General features: G+C 32.8%; 2 long non-coding RNA genes and 1 pseudogene across 2 annotated transcripts in view; 2 read left to right on the top strand and 1 right to left on the bottom strand.

Moving 5' to 3' along the window:
- LOC148283844 (uncharacterized) overlaps positions 1-13,601 on the top strand; it is a 50,673-nt gene extending 37,072 nt beyond the window's left edge. Inside the window, exon 2 of the long non-coding RNA XR_015825491.1 lies at positions 12,713-13,601. This is a non-coding gene — a long non-coding RNA (uncharacterized LOC148283844). The remainder of the gene's footprint in view (positions 1-12,712) is intronic.
- On the bottom strand, positions 4,127-5,751 carry LOC148283845 (uncharacterized). The gene is made up of 2 exons (XR_015825490.1): positions 4,978-5,751; positions 4,127-4,732 (listed from the first exon to the last, which is right to left on the bottom strand). It is a non-coding gene; the product is annotated as an uncharacterized LOC148283845 (long non-coding RNA).
- A 133-nt stretch (positions 13,602-13,734) lies between the features above and the next one.
- On the top strand, positions 13,735-14,197 carry LOC148283846 (innexin shaking-B pseudogene; annotated as a pseudogene).
- Positions 14,198-16,131: the final 1,934 nt, after the last annotated feature.

A 16,131-nucleotide genomic window follows, 5' to 3' on the forward strand; every position in this document is an offset into this window, starting at 1 on the left:
TTATAGTAAACGCCGATTTTTCGCCAGTGAACTGTATTTATTTACGAGGAAAACAAACCGACACGAGCGTTGACTTAAAGATTACACAGACACACGCGTTGACTTACGACTGCTATTGTTCATTGTGATCGCTCAAATGCTTAGAATTTTTTTAAGCACGTCGATAGTTATTTGTGGCTGAGCTACTGAGGATGGTAACCACGCCTGACTACAGGCATGGCTCATCCGTGGACAGTCTCCTTGCGTCTGGAACGGTTTTGTACTCTACTGTAGGTATTCTTCAGCTATCGTTATAGACTCTATCTTGTCGGTTGACGTCCATGCGACCTTGACTCTTCGACATTTCCCGGGAGGATAGAAGATATTTTCAAAAAACGTTCCAGTTAATTTATTTTATTTAACAAATTTACGAACAGTGACAATTTAAACAAAGTATATAACGAAAAACTATAATATTACAGTAACAAATAATAGAAGGAATACAATAAAGCAAAGCAAAGACAAGTTAATACATAAGACAGGCATTATGGAATCCAGGTTAGTTCTACAAATATACAATTAAAAATAAAATTTTCTTCATCTCTGTTGAAATATGCTAGTAGATATTTATGTTCTCCCTTTTTTTCCATTTGACGCACTTTTATTCAGAAGTCTATGGATTTCATCTTCATTTAACGTTAAATAAAAGAGTTTAATTTAAGAGCTGTAAAGATCAAGGCGTATTCATTTGTTCTGTTTTAACTCAAACGTCATTTAGATGTGTGATTTATTAAGGATTTTTACTAAATATAACCCATTGAAGGGATACAATAAAATGCGATTCCAACTTCAGTAATAAATTTTCTTCCGCTCTTAAAAATATTAAACCCCGTAGAACTACATACTAATATTATAACAATGCCTTGAGTATGTTCCAATGTTTGCAGACAGGCTGAATATCCTCCCTAGGGAGTTATTTAGGTCTAAATCTTTGCAACAGTTGCAACAAGAGGGAAAACCTTTTTGAGAAGGAAAAAGTCTAGGGCTCACTTAACAATTTATTTACTTATAATCATTTCATTTTTTATTAACAAAACAAATTTAGATTCAGTAGTAAAATTAATTATTCACCAAAGCAATTGCAACAAAACTAACTGCGATCTTACATGTCCAGTACTTGATACAACAGATTATTATTATTATTATTTTTTTATTTTTTTTATTGAATATTTTTTTTTTACAAAATACATTTTTGAAATACAAAATAGGTAAATATACAGAAACATCTTATATAAAACGTTTCTACCTCTCTAATAAAGTAGATACTTGTGTTTAGAGAGGGAGTTCGTTTCACTTTTTTTTTTTTATAAACAAAGTAAATTAAAATTAAAAATAAACAAGGTAAACAAAAAATAAAAAATAAACATTCTTTGGTATGGAGTCTAGGAAGGGGTGAGTCTTAAATGTTTTTTTAATTTTAGTTTTAAGAGTTTGATAATTTTTTATAGATTTTAAGTTTTCCGAAAGTTTATTAAAGTTTTTTTTACCTATGTACGTATAATGGTTTAACGCTGCTGTTGTTTTACATCTGTGCAAAATTAAATTATTAGAAAATCTAGAGTTACTTGAATTTTGCACTTCAATTGTTTTTTCTTTAAAAGTTTGTAAGATAGAGGCTTTATTAAAAATTTCTTCAATTGTTGGTATATTAAGTTCTTCGAATACTAGTTTTAATGGGTAAGTTCTGGGCTTTTTAAGAATTATTTTTGCAATCTTTTTTTGAATAATAGAGAGTGATTTTAAGTTTGTCCTATAAGCTCCTCCCCAGCCTATAATTCCATACTGCAGAATTGACTGTATTAAAGCATAATAGACTGTTTTTATAAGTTTTAGAGATAAAATATTTCTTAGTCTAATGAATACATAAATAAGTTTCCTAATTCTTTTGACCATAGTGGCTATTTGTACTTTCCACTTCAAATTACTATCAATTTATCGCTTTTTTTAAATTAAATATCTCATTGTATACGTAGACCAAAACTTAAAATAGAAAGACTATATCAGTGAACTAGTTAAACGAATTAGAAAATGTATGTACATATTTATTAGATTAAGGAATATTTTTATTAAAATCTAAATCAACAATTTAAAAATAGCTTATTACTCAATTGTACAATATTTGTTACAATATGGTATTGTAGGGTGGGGTGGTTCATATGCCAATATATTAAACCCTCTTAAGATAGTACAAAGATTAATTATTGAAGTAATTCCAAAGAAACCCTCAACATTCAATACGGAAAGTCTATTTAAAATATTTATGGTTCATTTTATTTTATTTATTGGGGATATCAACAGTAATACATTTAACAAAAATACAACAAATAAAATATACAGAGAATAAAACCAATGACAGATATCCACAGAAATACATTAAATACACGTACAATACATACTAGTGTGTTTGTGTGAGTGTAAGTAAGTGAGAGGGTGGGTTTTATATTGGAATGAGGGTGGACATGTGTGTAAATATTGCACAAGTGTCAAGTGTCGAAAATATAAATATATTTAAAATAGATAAAATATAATAAAATAAAATAAAATAAGATAAAATAATACTTTATTATTGAAACTAAGTATAAGACAAAAAAGTATGTTTTAAGACATCAAATGGATCAATAAGGGGAAAGTTCAAATTATATTCACTAACAAAACGTATAAGTGGAGAGTTCTGGGCATAGTTCGTACGAACTGCTGGCAGATGAAATAGAGAGCTCGACGTGTGACGGGTGCGGTAGCTGGGGACATTTAATGATAACTCCGACAAAAGAGCCGGACTATCAAGGCGTCCACTAAGTATGTCATGAAGCACCCCCGGTACGGTAGACACTCTTTATAATATAAATTATATTATGCAAATATATAAAAGCAGACGGCAAGCAAACCGGAAATCTGCAATAACTCTTATCATTGGTTGATTCAAATGAACTAGTGACGTCGTTATTTAGTTCGTTTTTATTAAAATATTTTTTAATGTTTTTTTCGTACATTTTTAAAAAACTTTGCCGAACAATTGAATGCTCCAAGTTTTACCGCGCGCGAGGAAACAAAATTTGTATAAATGAAATACTTCGAACGACCGACGCTACTATTTCTCCGAAATCAACCAATGAGAGTTTTGTGATACATTTCCGGTTACTGAGAAGCCAACCCATCAATCAGGACAACTCACCGTAGAGAACTTGTGACGTCACAGGCGGAGTAATTTTAAAATGACAAAACTTTGAAAAATCATCAAACGCTGATAAGACGATACGTATTTGTTTATTTTTTTCACTTTGGTTCAGTTTAAAAGTCTTTTAACAAATTTATTTTCTTTTGAAACCGCTGAAATGCCTTATTAATAGAATTACGAATAGTCCAGAAGGAGCGTAGAATCATATTTGAATACATCGGACTGTGTCCAATAACTCCCCCACTTAGACACACTTTCGCCGCGCGCATATTTGAAGTCACCGAGTAATATTGCCAGATCGCGAAGAATATAACCATAACACAAATGTAAGGTAAAAAAAAATAATTTGTTAATTTTTCTAAAATTTTATTGTGCACTCGGAAACATTGATTGACACAACAGAGTAGATAAATAAAAGGTCATTTAATAAGAGTAATTGAATTAATGAACTTTGAACTTAAAATGTAAAACTAATTTTATTTTACATAAAACGGATATTTTTATATCATGTTAAATAATATTTAATATTTTAAAGATAATGTCGACCAAATGTCCACCACGGCGTTGTTTAATCCAAAGTTCAATTTTCATTATTCCTCTTATTATATGAGCAAAGTAGAATAAAAAAATTTACTACCCTGGCAAAACTTACGAAATTTTCATTTTGTTTCTTCGACAATCTGACAGATGGAAAAATAATTCAATTTTTAAGTAATGCATTTGTGACAAACACATTCATTTGATAATTACATATGAAATGTGATTGCATCCTGTTTCTTTAAGATCCTAGCAGTATTTCTACACTTTAAAAGGACACAGCACACAGGCATGTGGTGAAAAAGTAATATAAAAAGTACATTATTTTTCTTAAATTAAACAGTTAAAATTAAATTTATATCTTTATATAATCACTTTTTAAAGCGCCCTTGGGGTATTATATTACGAAAATGGCACTATATAAGTTATCCATAATTATTATAATTATAGCACGGCAAGGTTAAATTCGAATCGGGAGTTGAGTACTGAGCGACATCTACAAAGAAACTAATGGGTCAAAACGTAGACCTACTCATTTATGAGTAGTTAAATCGCCTTCTGTCTGATGTGCGTATGCGGTTTCTGGACTATTCGTAATTCTATGACCTCGTTGCTTTTTTTCCTCTATTCGATACAAGCAAAAAACGTTTGAAATTTATAATTGAATACATATATCGGTTCATTGAATTTATACCAAATGGGGACTTTATTCGCGTGCTTCTTAATTGCTTGTTTGTGGTCTCCGGATTAGGTCAGGCAATCAACTTGCAACCCTTTTAACAATAATTATTATACATTTAAACCAATTAGCACCCTTACGAGTATGTATCCATTTGAACGCCGCACTAACGTTGATTATTAAGAATTAGCCGGTCGTTGGTCAAATTTCAAAAGTGAAGTTAAAAATACCATAAAAATCCTTTGGCCGAAGAAAATTCACAGTAATAAAAATTTACCATCCCCAATCGCGCACCTTTTAAGCTAGGGTTTCCTAGGACAGCGGTGCCCGTATCTTAACGGCCGTAGTGAACGGTGATGCGGTGGACAGCCGTCGTAACGTCGACTAGAGAGGGGTTTCCTAGAGAAACGGTGTTAAATGGTGTTGATAACACCGTTTTCCTAGGAAACCACTCTCTAGCCACCGTTACGACGGCTGTCCACCGCATCACCGTTCACTACGGCCGTTAAGATGCGGGCACCGCTGTCCTAGGAAACCCTAGCTTTACCGTGCGCGCGCACAGTTAGTTGAAACTTGGTCGGCTCGCGAAGTGCAGATCGTCATTGTTCTCTGCGCCCCGTGTAAACATTTAAATGTTAACAAAGGTACATTTTGTAATTTCCACCTAACTTTTAAAAATTATTGTTATGGATTTGAATGATTCAGATAATAATTTATATATCTTGATACTTTTACACGATTTTTAACTTTATTTTATACTATTTGTAGAACGAAAAAAGGTTATTTTGTAATGATTTTTTTATTTTGATTTTCATGTTTATAAAACACTTTGTTATATTATCACCTCTTATCGCGTGGTGTTTGTTATTGTGCTGTATTCTTCATATATTAGGCTAAATAAAAACATAAAATTTTAGTGCGGATAGCTGCGGATGGCCAAGTTATAGGTTTCTTTTATGATGATATAAAAAAAAACAACTTTTGTTTAAAATGTAATGAACTGCGATTTTAATTTATTTAAGGTACATCTGGTACCTCGGGTACAAAAACAGTGAGCTGTAAATATCTTTACGATAAAATACAACAGCAATATTTGCATAATTTTTGTGAAAAAGGTAAATACATATATGGAACCTAATACTGAAAAGTAAATACCTTTTGTCAAGTAACGGTGATACATCAGATAATTTACGCACTTTAAAACAAAGATTTGTGTACTTTAAAACACCGATAAAAGAAAAATGGTCTAAATTCCACAGAAAAGAAGCATTCTTTCTCAAAACCAACGAAGCTCGGTTAGAAGGAATAATCAAAAATGCCTGTAAATGCCTTGAATTCCATATCCCCTAATTTAAGGTATTCTCCATCCCTGTTGTAATTTGTTAATAATAAATTTAAAAAATAATTATACACACAAGAGTAGAGAGTTAAAACAAAAGTTAAAACTAATCAATATTTGAATTTTTAATTGTTAATTCTTTTTCAAAACACAGGACTTGATCACCAGCGGCGTGGTGTAAAATAAATCTTAATCATCACTGTATTGATTTGCAAGCCGCTGCATGCAAATAATTGGTGAATTCAATGAAAATTTTGTACCATGATGATGACTTTAAAATAAAAAATTAAGTCTTGTTGGTCTATGTGGAATACAAAAGTTTATTAAAGTTTACAGTTCTGGGCAATCTATTTTATTATTTAATAATTTATAAATAAACAAGAGGTCGTTTATTGTCCTCCCGCTTGACAGTAGTGGGTGTAAGCGTGAGCATCATTAAATAGCAAGTGGGAGCGTATCGAGCCAGGTATTTATTTTATTTTATTTATTTCGAATACAAACAGATGTACAGGTTAAATGAATATTTAAAAAAAATAATTATATAAAATGTATACATAGTAGGGCCTGCCATCCAATTATATGTATTCACTAAATAATACTGTAATAAAGCGACGACGCCTTGAAGTTTAAACTATATAAATAATAAATATACTATATATTAAAATAAGATAAATATGGACAAAACAAGGAGATCGTGGAAAGGAAAAGAAGGAAATTGATAAGGAGTGGTAAAGGATGATTGAAGGAAAGTGAGAGTGGAAAATTGCATTTGATTTAATGATTAAACGAATTATGAATGAAGAGCATGAATCAAGCCTATTAATTCTCTTCTGTACATATTGTATGGAGTGTTAAATATATCAAGACTATTAAATTTTTTGTTAAATGTTTCACATATACGAGGGATTGTAGAATGTTTCCGATGATTAGTTTTAAATTTACGAATATAGAAAATATCAGAGAGTCTAGTTGGCCTAGAGGGGACACGGTAAGCAAGTAGATTAATGAGTTCCGGGGAATCAAATTTATTATTGACAATTTTATAAAGCAGGATCTGATCAAACATATCTCTTCTGTGTGCTAATGAAACAAGGTTATAAAATTTTAATGAAGCTAAATAATTTGGAAAATGCAAATGAAATTTGTATTCTAGTTTTTTCAGGAATTTTTTTTGAACATTCTCGATTCTATTAATATTTAATTTATAAACAGGAGACCAGATAGCAGTGCAATATTCAAGATGGGGGCGTACGTATGTTATGTAAAGCAATATAAATGAACCTAAATTTTTAAAAGATTTACACAGCCGCATGATAAATCCAGTCATTTTGTATGCCTTGTTAATTATAGTTTCTATATGACTATTGTAATTTAAGTTTGAGTCCAAAATAATTCCCAAGTCACGTATTTCGTTTACTTCTCTAATTGTATTTTCATTTATCATATAGTCATATTTTATTTTATTTTTATTACGAGTGAAAGATATTTTGTAACATTTAGACACATTGATATAAAGTTTGTTTTCAACACAGTAATTCGATAATGCATGTAAATCTTGTTGTAACTTTGCACAATCATCTCTACACTTGACTTTAAGGTAAATTTTTTTATCGTCAGCATAACAAAGGTAATGGGCATTTTTGAAACATAACTGAATATCATAAATATAGGCATTAAATAAAAGTGGGCCAAGGTGTGATCCCTGTGGTACACCAGACGGAATGGAGATGAAATCAGATTGATATCCTTCAATCATAATTGACTGAAGTCTATTATCTAAGTAAGAGATAAACCATCTAGATATAATGAGTCTTAATTTATTTAAACAAATTAAGGGGCATGTTAAATGTCAATCGATTAAAAAAAAAAATTATAGTTTGAGGAAGAACGATAGAGAAAAGAGTGTTATGCATAGTTAGTGCTACAGATGTATCGTCTTCTAGTCGGTATAGTTACCAAGATCCCCGCGTGCATAGTAACGTATGTAGATTGTAGGTCTCAGTTCGTGTTATGTATTAATAGCCGATACGTTTTCAAATAGTGCCGCAGAATATATACACGGGCAGTCCATTAGTTCCGATATCTGTAAACAACGCAACTTGCACGGGCGTTGCATTCTCTGGTCGGCCGGTGTCAAGTCTCGACACTAATTGGCGGTAAATTGTTGGCTGGGGAGGAGCGTGCCGTTTCACTAAAAACGTAACAATCTTGAAAGGGAAACATATTTGAGAAGGGGCGTGGAAGTCTAGGCATTTACGCGGCTTGTGACCTGTCATCGGCTGATTCAAGTGGCCACACTGTATTTAACCTTTCTCAAGCTTAATACCAACTGCAGTGGTGTAGTGATCAGTATTGGAGTTCCCAAGCACAGCTGATACAGTGGGGTTAAATATTTTAGCAACAATGTGGTCGATACAAATTTTTGCCTCATGTGTCTCTCTTGTTGGTATTTTTTTATTTTTTTTTATTATTTTTTTTTTCTTTTATTCAGGAAACATACAGTACATTTCAACAAATATCTGAAGTCTCTTTTTGTGAAGAGTTACTGTTATAACATTTACTAGATCTATAAAGTAGATTTGTATAAAAGTAAAAAAAAAAACGTGTATCATTTATGTAAATATATTGATTAACAAAAAAAATATATATAGACACGTCAAATGTCGGAATGATCGGCGCGCGTGCACGAGAAGATGTATGAATGCAGTGGAAGCGAGATCTGTATTTATTTTATTTATTTATTTTTATTTTCTTTTATTCAGGAAACATACAGTACAGTTACAAAGTTTAATATTTTACACAATTAGACTTAATTCTAATGGACCAGTGAAGTTTCCATATTATAAAGCAATTATATGTAAGGTTAATTATGAAAGTATAAAAAAGAGAAGGAAAAAGAAAAACATAAATGAAAGTTGTTTAAAAATTAAAATTTAAGTGAAAAAAATATATTTTAAAGTTTGTAGTTTGTAGTGAGTATTTACAAATGGAAATAATATTAATTAATTTTATAAATCCACAGTGCGCAAGAAGATTAGTGTATTCAATTACATCAGATTTTTCGCTTATAATATTTATGTTGATATCTCCGGATGAGACAATTTGTTTTGAATGTTTCTTTTCTTCTAAGATCTGCTCGAGAGATTGTAAAAAGGGTGCCTTGTTTGCATAGCTGTGACTCCATAGTAAAAGATGTAATAGTGATTGATGCTTAAAGGATGTTCTAGATATTAAAAAATATATAAATCTATGTTATTAGCGTGTTTAATATGTATGATTTGAGAGTCATCTGTTTTTCTCGAGAGTCTTCTGTTTATTTATTTATACAAACGCCCAATAGGCATTTTTAAGGACATATATATATATTTTAATTTTTTATTTATTTTACATATTTATTACAGCAATATACAAGTAATTATTTATACAACAAATTAATTCAGTAGTAAAAGTAAGCATACATATTTTTTATTTTTGCTGTTGGTTCATCTAAACTGCCTAACTAGGGATAGCTTCCCCGTTCTAAGGCAGTAAATTATGTATTTTATAATGATATTTAAAAGTATTTACAGTTTTATTATAATGTGTGCTTTTTCAGTCTTAAAGGTAAACAATGAACAATTTATGCATAGACTTGGTGGGAGTGGAAGTGGGAGAGAGGTGTTTTAATTGAATTTGATTCAGTGATCGTTTGAAAGAAGACAACTTGCTATCGAAGAAATTAAGGCTGGTATGTTTGTTGGCAGACCTAAGAATTCTGGACATAGGGGAATGAAAACCATAGTTAGTTCTATGGTTATCGGTATGAAAGAGTAAGTTTTGTCTGAGGTTTCTAGTTGGGATATTTAATTTTATTGAGCTCAGTTCAGGCGCTTTGATGCGCCGAGAATTGAGCTGAGAATTTTAAATAAGACTAGAAGGTCGGATTTATTTTATTATTACTGTTTTCATAAAATTGCCATAATTTTAGGAAAAGGCGTCAGGATTTTTCCATTTTTTATACAAACCGACAAATTTTAAGAATCTGAACATTTATTTTTTACTAAAATTTCAATTTTACTTTAAAGACAATGAAGAAGTTCAGTGGTTTATTTTTATTTTTTAATTTTTTAATATGTTTTATTTTTATTTTTTTAATTTTATTTCATTGGAAAGCCAACAGACATTTATACATTTATAAGAATCAATTATACCATAAATATATATCATAAAGTCCAATTAGAGGCTTTCACATAATATTGTTATTGTAAAGGTTGTCAAATAAAAATTATACATAACATAAAATAACTAATCATACAAAACTTATAATATTACTAGAAATGTAAATGAATATTGGTCACACAGTTGCACATTACAATAAATAATACAACTATAGTTGACCATACAGTGTTCATTTATTATGTGCCTACATACAGAACTGCACATCACCTGCATAATATAGGCTGCGGATTCAAGGCGCAACATCATAACTTTAATTATTTTTGGAAATTTTACTTTTAAAGGAAGTTAAAGATATGTTATTAATATCAATACAATTTAATTTTTGATTACACATATGGCAGGTTCTATTTACAAATGAATTTTGAAAAGATTTAGTTTTACATTTAGAAAATTTAAAAAGAGATTGGTTTCTGGTCTGCGTTACTGGGACTCTAAAATTAATAAGTGACAGAATCTTAGGGCAATCTATCATGTTATTCAAAGTTTTATACATACTACCAAAAAGATTTTTATTAATTTTTTTGGTACATTTTCGAGAAATTTCGCAGTACAATTAAATGCTGTAATTTTTACCGCGCCTAAGAAAATATTGTTTATGTACAATTTTTCGCAGCACCGAACTTTCTTATTGAAGATAATTGTTTATTTAATACGGACCTTGATAAGTTTTTAATGGATTAATGAATATTTTTAAAATACGACGTGTATTTGCTTTAAATAGCGCGGGCAGTCAGAAATTACAATCGAAAAGATTTAATTATTCTGAAAATTGGCAGATGCAAGTGATTAGCAGCGGGAAAATTGGCAATTTAACAATGAAAACTCTTAAACAGTACAGTTTCTTAACGCTGTAGTCCGAATACACGGGCAAGTTAGCCGGGCAGTTTCAAACAGTTCTAAATTTAGGCCGGACACCGCGTGTCTGTACCGACGCCTTTTTACATTTTCTGTTTTACTGCCTACCTGATGTAAATATTATTTTAAGTAAAACGCGTGTTCAACTCGAGAAATTGTCGTAGGTATATTGCGCGATGTTGTAGTAACAGAACGGCCTAGTCTAAACTAGGCCGTTCTGTTACTACAACATCGCGCAATATATCCGTCTAAACGGATCGCGCACACCCACACGGCAAGCCAACTCTCGTGCGGCTATGATGTCACATGAGTCAACGTAAAATACTGGACTCATAATGAAGTCGAATTTTAATTCTAAATGAGGAACAATGTTTTGAGTATGTCCAAATGCTTGCAGCCTGGCTGGATTTTCCCCCCGGGGAGTTGTTCATATTTAAATTTGTCGCAACACAGAGGGAAAACATTTTTGAGAAGGGAATATGGAAAATAAAGGTTTCAGCTCTTTTACTTCACAAAAGTCAACAGATGGAACAGTTGAGGAAATGTGGATGTTCAAACATAGGCGGAATGGTGAATGTTACTCAGTGTGGAAAGTGGCCGCTTAAACCAGCCAATGACAGGTCATAAGCCCTGTAAATGCCTCGACTCCCATATTCCCATCTCAAAAATGTTTTCCCTTGCTGTTGCGACAAATTTAAATATGAACAACTCCCTAGGGAGAAAACCCAGCCAGTCTGCAAGCATTTGGACATACTCAAAACATTGTTGAATCAACTTTATGTTAATTTTTCATGGTGGCAATAACTTTACCAAATCTCAAAGGTCACGTGGTCTTATGCATGCACTCGCATAACCCCCAGTTTTTAAACCGAACAACTAGATGCTTCTGTATGTTAATATAGCAGCATCTAGCCGTTCGGTTTAAAAACTGACAATTATGTCAGAATCGAATTTGCGCTCAAAATTTACTTTTTTCTCCATCGTATTTTAAATAGACCTTTGAAAAAAAAGTGGTTACCTCAAAACGATTAATAATTTTAAAAATCATCCACTTTTCTTCACTTTTAATGCGTAGATATCTGTACCGTGGGGTACTTGAGAGCACATATGATAAACCTACCTCAAAACTTAAAGGTAGGGGGTCGGAAGCGTATCTTCGTGATCGCTCGAGAGAATTTGTTTTCAACTATACCATCAAGGTGAAGGAATGACGTCCATAACTTCCGATATAATCGCGAATCGCGACCCAGGAAGAATGAAATGTTGCAGTTTAAACAATCTTCGATATAAATATTTTACGTTCACCCTGCCAGGAATCGAACCCAGGATTTCAACAACGGTAAGCGAAAACGTCAACCACCACCCCGCGAGGCGGACTCAAATTCTTTTTTCAGTGGCCTTATGATGTATCTAATTCGTTTCGTTAATCTATTCGTATCGTACGAGAAGAAACGATAGCGATTGCGAAAGAACGAACTAACGAAACGAAATTGCGACAGAATAAGCCTGCGGGATATTTACCTGAGAGTTGCCATCGATTCGAAAACACTCGTCCAAAGACAAAATAAGATGAAAATTACGTTTTCGCAAATAAAGCCAGTTTTTCACAAAGTAAACATTCGGAAAACATATTTTTTAATTACTAATTGATAAGTTACAAAATAGCTATCACTTGTTGTGTCTAAGAGCAGCAAAATTTATACTTCTTTGGATGCATGAAATAAATTAAACGAATTGAAACATGAATTTGGAAATTAAAAGAGGTAGTCACATGTTTCGGGTGTTTTTTTAAAATATTCTAAGAGCCTTTATTGCCTTTTATTATAATTTTTATCTGTTTTGAACATATTTCTTCGTTTATTAAAAGCAGGAAAACGAATCAAAATCGACATTAAATATTTTAAAATATCAACATTTTTAAAACTAGAACTAGATAATACAGAACTTAAAAATGGATAAAACAATGAACATTCCAAAAATACATAAAAAGAAGAAGCTGAATTGTTTATTGCATTTTGACGACACATAAATAAAAATGCGAGTGGACACTTGAGTGAGTGGATGAGTTAAGTGCTAAAGGAAAATAATGGACAGAATGCAAAAACTGTGAAAAGTTTTTCTAAAGTGAATATATAAATGAATGGTCAATTTTACACAAAAAGTGAAGTGTCTTTCAAATGATAAGTGCCTTTTTGTTCTGATTTAAAAGCGGAAGCACATTACGTACGAAATAAGGCAATAATTTTAATTAGTGTCTTCGTTTTGCTCATTTGACTAACAGTACAAATTTGCCTTCAATCTACAGTGCCTAAAGATTCTTCGTATAAAGACTGATAAAAAAAATGCTTTACAAATATAACACTCGAAGTTATCGGAGATGAGACACGAAGTCTGGATTAGTCCAGAAATTAATACAGAGTGAATTTGAAATACTTGAAAAGATGTTTCTTCTAAGATCGATTGGGTAAACTTAAGGTTGACAAAAAGATATTTTCTAAATGCAAGTGATTTGAGATTTATAATGGGGATAGATTTTCGATTGATAGAGTAAAACCAGCAATAATTGTTAGAAACTACTCTGGAATGCATTTTTTCAAGCGGTCAAAGGTGCAAGGGAGCTTTCAAATATTGATTCAAAAACCAGATAAATTGACGCAAAGTGCTTATTATATCTTACACAAATGTCTTTCTTCTGTAAGGAGTTTGAGATTTATGGAAACTAATTCTACAATATGAACATTGATTGGATACGCCTAAAACTTGAGAAAAAGATCTCTTGAAATACTTGCATCACCTCGAATGGTAAAATGGTCTGATGTTTAGTTTGAACCCCGTAAAAAGGGAGTTCGTTGCAATATTTGGTTGCATCTTTAAGAATTAGCTTCGTTTTGCATGTTCATGGTGGAAGGGTCGCTATGTTGGTTCCGGGATCGGCCCCACCAAAAGCAGACTTCCAAATCGTCGCTTTAAGATGTTGGACGTATTCCGGGGCTTGAAAAACTTAATCAAAGTCAGTTACATCCACATTGACTCGCCCGTCTTCAGACTGCACTATTCTATAACTGTGATCATCCTCATCGCGTTCAGTCTCATAGTCACCACGAGGCAGTACGTCGGCAACCCCATCGACTGCATCCACACCAAGGACATCCCGGAGGATGTCCTGAACACGTACTGCTGGATCCACTCCACCTACACGCTCAAGAGCTTCTTCAATAAGAAGGTGGGCGTCGAGGTCCCTTACCCGGGGATCGGGAACAGCAGAGACAAGCAAGGAAAGGAGGACGTCAGCGATAAAAAGATTTACAAGTACTATCAGTGGGTTTGCTTCTGTCTCTTTTTTCAAGTAAGTTAATTTGCATTATATAATAATAGTTTTTAATATTCTAAGGCATAAACACAGTACACTTATATTATACTATCTTTTAAATGTTTTACAATTCGTGTGGCGAGTATAACGTCTCACAAGGGTGTGCTATTACGCGTAAATATATGTTTTTATTGTTTATACATGAAACATAAAATACTTATTTTTTTTACAAAGAATCATCTTCATCAGTCCCTTTCCGCACCTAACGGTGCATAGGGCACTGCACCAATCGAAGCACATCTTGACCATTTTGCTACATGAAGATAAGATGATCAGAATTACGGTTCAGATGCCAGTCCAGGGACTATGAAATACACAAAGAATGATACATATGAATTTCATTTCCAGGAGTTACGACAACTCAATTCGGGACTTAAACAATACTAATATTGAAAAAAAAGCCCAGATTAAAAATTGTTGTTTTACAAAAAGGACCAATTTTTAATTATTATCTTTTTGCATCAAGAGGGTTAAGTTTAAATTTTAATCATGGCAACACTTTTACTTTTCGATTTTCTCTTTTATTTTTGGTAAGTGTTCGGGACCAACTTTTGATTATTATTTTTGGTGAAAAAACGAACTCCCATGCTGATGCGAGGCGCGAAATAGCCATTCAACTAAGTGGACTGTAATTAAATTTAATGAAAATAAGTGGATACCCTCGACATGCGGTATTCCGGGTCAATCGGTCACAACCCCAGCAAATGAAATGGATTAGGAAGGGATGCCACTAACCTGGCTCTCGTTCTTGATGGACTTTTCGGACCCAACTTGACACTTGTGGCGGCACTAACACGAGAGCAGGCCCTGATCAGGGGCTCAAAGCTGGTGGATGGTGGGAACAAAGATTTATAATGCGGCACACGCGCTCAACGAAATAAACGCGCGATGTAAGACACGAGGTCATAATGTGGCGGGTAATCAAAGGATACTGAGGTGGGAAGTGAACAGTGGTTGTGGGTAAAAGGATGTAGAAGTTGTGACAATACTTGACCCATGCATACCCACATAATTCGCTACCAATTTTTTTGCATCAGGAGAGTTGTTTAAATTTTAAAAACGGCAACACTTCAACTTTAAGATTTATCATCTGAATTATTACGATTATGTACAATTAATTACCGGCCGACCGAAGTTTTGATTTCGACCAATTTTTTTCCGTAGTTATGGTTTCGACCAAAATTTAACCGAAACTTTGGCTCAGCCAAAACTTGCGGTCGGGATGTGTCGGATTGCGTTCGGCTGTGCTCGGGTGGGTGCATCTTATGCCTCGTAACTCGGCCGCGTGGCCTGCGACCTTAAGTTTGTTTCGACTTTCGGCTGGTAAAAAAAGCCGGTGTTGAGGAATTGTTACATATAAGTTATATATATCCTGCAATGGTAGCCGAAACGTCTGAAAGAATCCCATTTACACGGGTGATCCAAAAAAGATACACATTGATGTATAAAAACTGTTTAAAAAATGGAAAAAAAACGACGCACGGTTTGGTCAATTCAAGTTAAATTACTGTTAATCTAATGTTCTAGATGAAAATCATCATCAATGTTTTAAGTGTGTTCAAATGTTTGCAGACAGGCTAAATTTCCTCCCTAGGGAATTATTCAGATCTAAATTTGTTGCAACAGAGAGGGAAAATTAGTTCAGCCGGATGGATCTCACCCACATGATAAAGTCAACTATATTTAGAGTTTGTCCAAATTTTTGTAGACAATGACTGGATTTAACTCCCCGATAAGCTGTTAATATCAACATATTACAACAGAGATAAAGAACATTTTAGAAAAGGTAATATAGAAGTCGTTTGTCGGCCTCGTGGCGCGTTTGCCTACCATACAAGAGGTCCCGGTTTTAACTCCCGACATGGTTGACATGAAATACTTATTTCAAAAGGTGTTTTTACACTAGAATATTTCACTGG

The sequence above is a fragment of the Micrasema longulum genome, unplaced genomic scaffold, assembly GCF_059751315.1.
Source record: "Micrasema longulum isolate JH-2025_06_02 unplaced genomic scaffold, ASM5975131v1 h1tg000190l, whole genome shotgun sequence".
In the NCBI taxonomy this organism is placed as follows: Eukaryota; Metazoa; Arthropoda; class Insecta; order Trichoptera; family Brachycentridae; genus Micrasema; species Micrasema longulum.